Below are 8181 nucleotides of genomic sequence, written 5' to 3' on the forward strand. Positions count from 1 at the left end.
GCTCTCTTCTCAGTTTATTTGAAAAGCAGTTTCATCATAAATCACTCTTCTGAATCCATATAAGGAGAATGTTAATTAAATTGGTTAAGGTATTCTTAAAATTTCTTCCCATTTACTTCTGAATCATTTTCTTTCTTTTAGCTGGGATATAATTCACGTATCATAAAATTTACCTAGTGGGGTGCCTGGATGGCTCAGTCAATAGAGCAACTGACTCTTTTTTTTTTTTTTTTTTTTTTACGTTTTATTTATTTTTGAGACAGAGAGAGACAGAGCATGAACAGGGGAGGGGCAGAGAGAGAGGGAGACACAGAATCGGAAACAGGCTCCAGGCTCTGAGCTGTCAGCCCAGAGCCCAACACGGGGCTTGAACTCACGGACCGCGAGATGGTGACCTGAGCTGAAGTCGGAGGCTTAACCGACTGATCCACCCACGCGCCCCAAGTGATTCTTGATCTCAGCGTTGTGAGTTCAAGCCCCACAGTGGGCATGGAGTCTATTTTAAAAATAATAATAAATAAAAATACAGTAAAACCTTGGTTTGCAAGCATAATTCATTCTGGAAACATGCTTGTAATCCAAGCACTTGTCTATCAAAGCGAATTTCCCAATAAGAAATAATGGAAACTCAGATGATTCGTTCCACAACCCAAAAATATTCATATAAAATTATTACAATACTGTAATATAGAAATAAAGAAAATAGAAAATAGTAAGAAAAATAAATTAACTTGCACTTGCCTTTGAAAACCTTTGTGACTGGTGTGAGGGAGATGAGAGAGGAGGGTTATTGTGTAGGACAGCTTTCACTATCACTAATGGAATCACTGCTCTCTATGAATCTTTCTCTTTTTTGTGCAACTTTTTCTTTTTGTACAACTTACCAGGGAACCTATCCAATGACACTTGCTTTGGCCTCCTCTTGAGGATTTCGTAGAAATGTGACGTTGCATTGTCGTTAAACAGATTCATTGCTCGCACTGCTACAGACTTATACGGGTGGTGTTTTTCTACAAGATTTTGCGCTGTTTCCCACATTTCACACATCTCCCTGATCTCATTTGAAGTGAGGGATTCCTCTACCTTTTTCTCCTCCTCCTCTGCAGATGACATCTCCATTGGTTTGTCGGTGGCCAGCTCCTGCCTATCTTCCTCCACCAGCTCTTGAATGTCGTCCTCATTCACCTCCAGTCCCATGGTCTTCCCCAAAGACACAATTTCATTGACAACGGGTGGCTCGTGTTCATGGCAAGCCCCTCTAAGAAGGCAAGAACACAATCAGGCCACAGTTTTCTCCAAGCAGAGTTGAAGATCCTCTTTCTTGGTAACCCCATCCCAGGCTTCATCGATGATCTTGAGGCAGTTTGTGATGTGGAAATGATTTTCCCAAAACTCTTGGAAGGTAAGGTTTGTTCCTTTGGTCACCTCGAAGCATCACTGACATAGTACTTTGGTGTAAAGCTTTTCAAAGTTCTAAATGACTTGCTGTTCCATGGGCTAGAGGATTGGAGTCGTGTTGGGAGGAAGGAACTTGACCCTAATGAACTCAAATTCCTCCAGTAAATCGCTTTAAGAGCCTGGAGGATGAACAGGAGCATTACCCATAACCAGCAAGGCTTTGAATGGCAAATTCTTTTCTAAAAGGTATTTCTTCACTGCAGGGCCGAAGACCTCATTGATCCACTCAACGAACAAGATATAAGTGACCCAAGCCTTGCTGTTGGACCTCCACAGACCGTTTAACTGGCTCTTCTGCACCTTGCATTTCCTGAAGGCTCATGGATTCTTGGAATGATACAGGAGCAGGGGCTAGACTTTGAAATCCCTGCTTGCCTTAGCACAAACAGGAGGGTGAGATGGCCTTTCACGGGCTTGTGACCGGGCACTGCATTGTCTTCTTCTGTAATGTAGGTCCTCTTTGACATCTTTTTCCAAAAAAGCCCCATCTAATTGCAGTTAAAAACTTGCTTCTGCAGGTAACATTCAGAAACTATGAGCTTCTGGAACTTGATAGCGAATGCCTCAGCTGCCTTAGCGTCCAAACTCGCACCCTCTCGGTGCCTCACAACACTATGGAGGCCACTTCTCTTAAAGTTATCAAACCATCCCCTGCTTGCCTTGAAGACTTCTTCGTTTTCTGTTGACGCACCTGGTAGTTTATTTACGAGGTCAGCACACAAGGCCTTTGCCTTCTCGCAAGTAAAGTTCTCGGTCACAGTATCACCTCCTAGTTGCTTCTCCTTTATCCAAACCAGAAGCAACTTTGCTACATCTTCCAGAACACGTGGCCATTGCTTTGATATTCTCATGACTCCTTTTGCTGTATCTAGGCCCCTTATTTCTTCTCTTCTTTAATATTGTGCAAATGGTCGACATAGATTTCTTATAAAATCTTGCAGTTTTGGGGCGCCTGGGTGGCGCAGTCGGTTAAGCGACCGACTTCAGCCAGGTCACGATCTCGCCGTCCGTGAGTTCGAGCCCCGCGTCAGGCTCTGGGCTGATGGCTCAGAGCCTGGAGCCTGTTTCCGATTCTGTGTCTCCCTCTCTCTCTGCCCCTCCCCCGTTCATGCTCTGTCTCTCTCTGTCCCAAAAATAAATAAACGTTGAAAAAAAAAAATTAAAAAAAAAAATCTTGCAGTTTTGGCCACTTGCATAACTTGTTCGTACTTCTTTTTTTTTTTTTTTTTCAATGTTTATTTTATCCTGAGAGAGAGAGAGAGACTGAGAGCGCAAGTGGAGGAGGGAGCAGAGAGAGAGGGAGACACAGAATCTGAAGCAGGCTCCAGGCTCTGAGCTATTGGCACAGAGTCCAATGCAGGGCTTGAACCCACAGACTGCGAGATCATGCGTTAGTATTTTGATAGGGATCGCATGGAATCTGTAGATTGCTTTGGGTAGTACGGGCATTTTAACAATATTAATGCTTTTAATCCGTGAGCATGAAATATCTTTCCATTTGTGTTGTCTTCAATTGTTTCCCATCAGTATTTTATAGTTTTAGTCTTTAACTTAGTCGGTTAAGTTGATTCCTAGGTATTTTATTATTTTTGGTGCAGTTGTAAATGGGACTGTTTTCTTAATTTCTGTTTCTGCTACCTTGTTATTAGGATATTAAAACACTGTTGATTTCTGGGTATTTTGTATCCTGCAACCTTATTGAATTTGTTTGTTACTTCTGGTAGTTTTTTTGTGGAGTCTTTAGGATTTTCTATTTATAGTGTCATGCCATCTCCAAATGGTGACAGTTTCACTTCTTCCTTACCAATTTTGATGCTTTTAATTCCTTTTTCTTGTCTGATTGCCATGGCTAGGACTCCTAGTACTAGTTGAATAAAAGTGGTGAGAGTGGGCATTCTGGTCTTGTTCCTGACCTTAGAGGAAAACCTCTCACTTTTTTAACCATTTTTAATATCATATTTTTTTTAATATGATGTTAGCTGTGAGTTTTTCATATATGGCCTTTATTATGTATGGTCCCTCTAAACCCACTTTGTTTAGAGTTTTTGTCAGGAATGGATGTTGGATTTTGTCAAGTGCTTTTTCTGTATCTATTGGGATGATCGTATGATTTTTATTCTTCATTTTGTTGATATGATGTATTACATTGATTGACCTGCAAATATTGAATCATCTTTGCCATCCTGGAATAAATCCCACTTGATTGTGATGAATGTATTGTTGAATGCAGCTTGCTAATATTTTGTTGAGGCTCATTTGCATCTGTGTTCACTAGGGATATTGGCCTGTAGCTTTCTTTTTGTTTTTGTGGTGTCTTTGTTTGGTTTTGGTATCAGGGTAATGCTGGTCTCATAGAATGTATTTCAAAGCTTTCCTTCCTCTTTATGGGAATAGTTTGAGGAGAAAAGGTATTAATTCTTCTTTAAATGTTTGGTAGAATTCACTTGTGAATCCATATGGCCCTGGACTTTATTTTTTGGTAGCTTTTGATTATCAATTGAATTTCATTAGCAGTAATCAGTAATGAATCAGATTTTGTTTCTTCCTAATTCAGTTTGAAAGACTGTATGTTTCTAGGCATATATCCATTTCTTCTAGGTTGTCCAATTTGTCAGCAGATAATTTTTTAGTAGTATTTTCTTATAGTCCCTTGTATGTTAACTGTTACTTCTCTTTCATTTCTGATTTTATTTATTTGGGTCCTTTCTCTTTTTTTCTTGATGAGTCTGGCTAAGGACTGATCAATTCTATTTATCTTTTAAAATAACCATATCCTGGTTTCCTGGTTTCACTGATTTTTTTTAACTTTTTTTTTTTCCTATTTTTTGTTTGGCCTCTATGTATTTCTTTTGCTTCTGTTCTGATCACTTTGGGCTATCTTTGTTCTTCTTCTAGTTCCTCTAGGTGCAATGTTAGATTGCTAATTTGAGATTTTTCTTGTTTCTTGAGTTAAATTTATTCTTAAGTATTCTAGTATTTTTGATGATATTATTACTGGAATTGTTTACTTAATTGCATTTTTGTATTGTTCATTGCTCAGATAAGAAGTACAACTAATTTTTATGTATTGATCTTCTATCCTGAAGCCTTGCTGAATTCATTTATTAGCTCTAATCTTTTAGTAGATTCCTTAGAATTTTCTATATACAGATCATGTCGTCTGTAAATAGAGATAATTTACTTCTTCCTTTCCAATCTGGATGCCTTTTATGTCTTTTCTTACCCAGTTGTCCAGGCTAGGGCTCCAGTACAATTTGGTGAGACTTGTAAGACAAGACAAGGTCATCCTTGTCTTCCTCTTCATCTTAGGAAAAAGGCATCCAGTCTTTCGCCATCAACTATGATGTTAGGTAGGGATATTTCATACAAGCCCTTTATCAGGCTGAAGAAGTTTCCTTCTATACTTAATTTATCCTGTATCTTTACCATGAAAAAATGTTGGGTTTTTCACATGCTTTTTTACACATCTATTGAGATGGTTATGTGATTTTTGTTCTTAATTCCATTAATATGGCATATGGCATTGATTTTTCTACTTGGCCATGATTTGTAACATTTTTTAATATGTTACTGGGTTCATTTTTCTAGTATTTTATTAAGGATTTGTTTTGAGTGTCTATATCTATAAAGGGTATTGATCTGTAGTTTTCTTGTGATGCCTTTGTCTGGTTTCATTGTCAGGGTGATAATGGCTACCTAGGTGGAGCTGGGAAGTAAGTGTATTAGTGTATTAGATGGGCTGCTGTAGTAACAAAGGACTACAACCTGGGCGGCTTAACCAATAAAAATTCATTGTCTTATAGTTCTTGACTCATATAGTCTCATAGTTCTCCTAGGTCTAGAAATCTAAAATCAAGGTGGCAGCAGGATTGTATCCTTCTGAGATGGCCAGGGAAGGATCTATTCAGGCCTGTCTCCTTGGCTTGTCGATGGCCATCTTCTTCCTGTGAGCCTTCATATCATCTTCCTTCTATGTGTACATCTATCCAAATTTCCCCTTTTTATAAGGACATAAGTCAGATTAGGGCCCACCCTAATGACCTTACTTTAACTTACTTCCTCTATAAAGATCCCATCTCCGGTGCCTAGGTTGCTCAGTTGGTTGAGCTTCCAACTTTGGCTCAGGTCATGATCTTGCGGTTCGTGAGTTTGAGGCCCGCATCGGGCTCTGTGCCGACAGCTCAGAGCCTGGAGCCTGCTTCGGATTCTCTGTCTCCCTCTCTTTCTGTCCCTACCCTGCTTGCGCTTGGTCTCTCTTAAAAATAAGTAAATATTAAAAAGAAAACATGAAGACCCCATCTTCACATGAGGTCACATTCCGAGGTACGGGGGATTAGAACTTCAACATGTGAATTTGGGGGGAACACAGTTCAACCCATAACAGGAAATGTCTCATATTTTCTATGCCTTGAAAGTATTTGTGAAGGATTATGATTAATTTTTCTTTAAAATTAGTTAGAATTTACTGGTGGAGCCTCCTTCTCTAGGTCTTTTCTTTGTAGGAAGTTTTTTTGATCACTAATTCAATCTTTTTACCTGTTATAGGTTGTTCAGATTTTCTTCTTGACTTGGTGTCAGTAGTTTGTGACTTTCTAGGAATTTGTCCTAGAAATCTATCTAATTTGTTGGCAGACAATTGCTCATAGTATTCTCTTATAATCTATTTTATTTCTGGAAGGTTGGTAGTAATGTATCCACTTTCATTTCTGATTTTAGTAATTTAAGGTTTCTTTCTGTTTTTCTTGCTCAGTCTAGGTTTGTCCATTTTGCTGATCTTTTTAAAGAATCGATTTTTTTGTGTGTGTGAATTGTTTTTCTCTATTGTTTTTCTCTTTTCTGTTTTCCTTATTTCCACTTTCTTTTCTTATTTTCCTTTCTTCTACTTTTTATGGGTTTCCTTTGCTTTTGCTTTTTTAGTTTCTTAGGTTACTGATTTGAGATGTTTGTACGTATGTATGTATGTGTGTATTTATTTAAGTTTAATTTGAGGGAGAATGTGTGAGTGAGAGAGAAAGAGAGCAGGGGAGGGGCAGAGAGACAGGGAGAGAGAGTATCCCAAGCAGGCTTCGTGCTGTTGGCAGTGTAGAGCCCGATGTGGGGCTTGATCTCATTACTGTGTGATCATGACCTGAACCAAAATCAAGAATCGGACACTTAACTGGCAGAGCCACCCAGATACCCCTATTTCTTCTTTTTAAATATAAGTATTTATACCTATAATTTTTCTCTAAGCACTGCTTTAGCTGTATCCTATAAGCTTTGGTATATTGTGGTTTTGTTTTCATTCATCTCAAATTATTTTCTAATTTCTACTTGTTATTTGTTCTTTGCCCAGCTGGTATGTTGCTTAATTTCCACATATTTGTGAATTCCCAAAGTGTTTTTCTGTTGTTTTCCAGTTTTATTCCACTGTGGCTGGAGAACATACTTTGTATTTCAGTCTTTTAAAATGTATTGAGACTGGTTTTATAGCCTACTGCATAGTCTGTCCTGGAAAATGTTCCATGTGTACTTGAGAATGTATATTCTGCTGTTGTTGGATGGAGTGTCCTATAGATGTGTGTTAAGTTTTGTTGGTTTATAATATTGTTCAATTCTTTGATTTCTTTATTGATCTTTTTTCAAGATTTTCTACCCATCACTGAAAATGGGCTCTTGAAGTCTCCAACTATTATTGTTGAGTGGTCTGTTTCTCTCTTCAATTCTGACAGTTTTTACTTCATGCATTTTTATTGTTAGGTGCATATATGCTTATAACTGTTATAAATTCTTGATAGGTTGCTTATTACTATGAAGTGTTGTCTCCAGTAACAAATATTGTCTTAAAGTCTAGTAGTCTTTTATTGTATAGTCTTTCATGATATAGTTCTGTTTTTTTGTACTGTTTGCCCAGTGTATCTTTTTCCATCCTTTTACTTCCACCTATTTGTGACTTTGAGTCTACTGTGTGCCTCTGCAGCCAACAGATAGTTGGGTCATATAAAACCAAATTCGCTCTGCCAATCTCTGCCTTTTAATTGGAATTTTAAATCTTTTTACATTTAATGTAATTACTGATAAGGTAGGATTAATGACTGCCATCTTGCTATTTGTTTTCTGTCTTCTTTTTTATTCCTTGGTTTCTCCATTCTTTCTTTCTCTTGTGTTAAATAGACATTTTCTAGTGTGCAATTTCAATTCCCTTGTCATTTCTTTTACTATATATTTTAACTTATTTTCTTATTGGTTGTGTTGGGACTTCTAATTGATATATTACCTTATAACCATTTAGTTTGGGTTAATAACCAACTTGGTTTCAGTAGTAACTTCATTTCAGTAACTTTGCTCCTGTTTATTCTGTCCTCCCTCCTTTGTGCTGTTTGACAAATTACATCATTATACACTGTGTGCCCATCAACACATATATGTAATTATTGCTTTGTGTTGTCTTTCAGATTGCAAACAAACTAATATGTATTCACTCCTTGGTGAATCACAGAAACTACACCAGGTGAGTTGTTGAACAAAAGGAAACTTTATTTGCAATCAGTCATTATTGCTTGAGGGATAGTTTTGGTTCCCATCACTGGGATGTTACACCTGTAGGGTCTTTTGCCTGAATTCAGAGATAAGCTAGAAAGAAGGGCTTGAGGAAAAATGTGGGTCAAAGGTCAGTGGGTACAAGCAGGTACGCAGGCCAGGTCTTGGGGTCTCGGTGACAAGAGAGAGTTACAAATAAAAAAG

The 8181-nt window shown here is 38.0% G+C and overlaps 1 long non-coding RNA gene across 1 annotated transcript; it reads left to right on the forward strand.

Moving 5' to 3' along the window:
* Nucleotides 1-900: 900 nt before the first annotated feature.
* LOC123596733 lies at nucleotides 901-2368 on the forward strand. The gene is made up of 3 exons (XR_006711835.1): nucleotides 901-1402; nucleotides 1662-1851; nucleotides 1977-2368. It is a non-coding gene; the product is annotated as an uncharacterized LOC123596733 (long non-coding RNA).
* The last annotated feature ends 5813 nt before the right edge of the window (nucleotides 2369-8181 follow it).

The sequence above is a fragment of the Leopardus geoffroyi genome, chromosome C1, assembly GCF_018350155.1.
Source record: "Leopardus geoffroyi isolate Oge1 chromosome C1, O.geoffroyi_Oge1_pat1.0, whole genome shotgun sequence".
NCBI lineage: Eukaryota > Metazoa > Chordata > Mammalia > Carnivora > Felidae > Leopardus > Leopardus geoffroyi.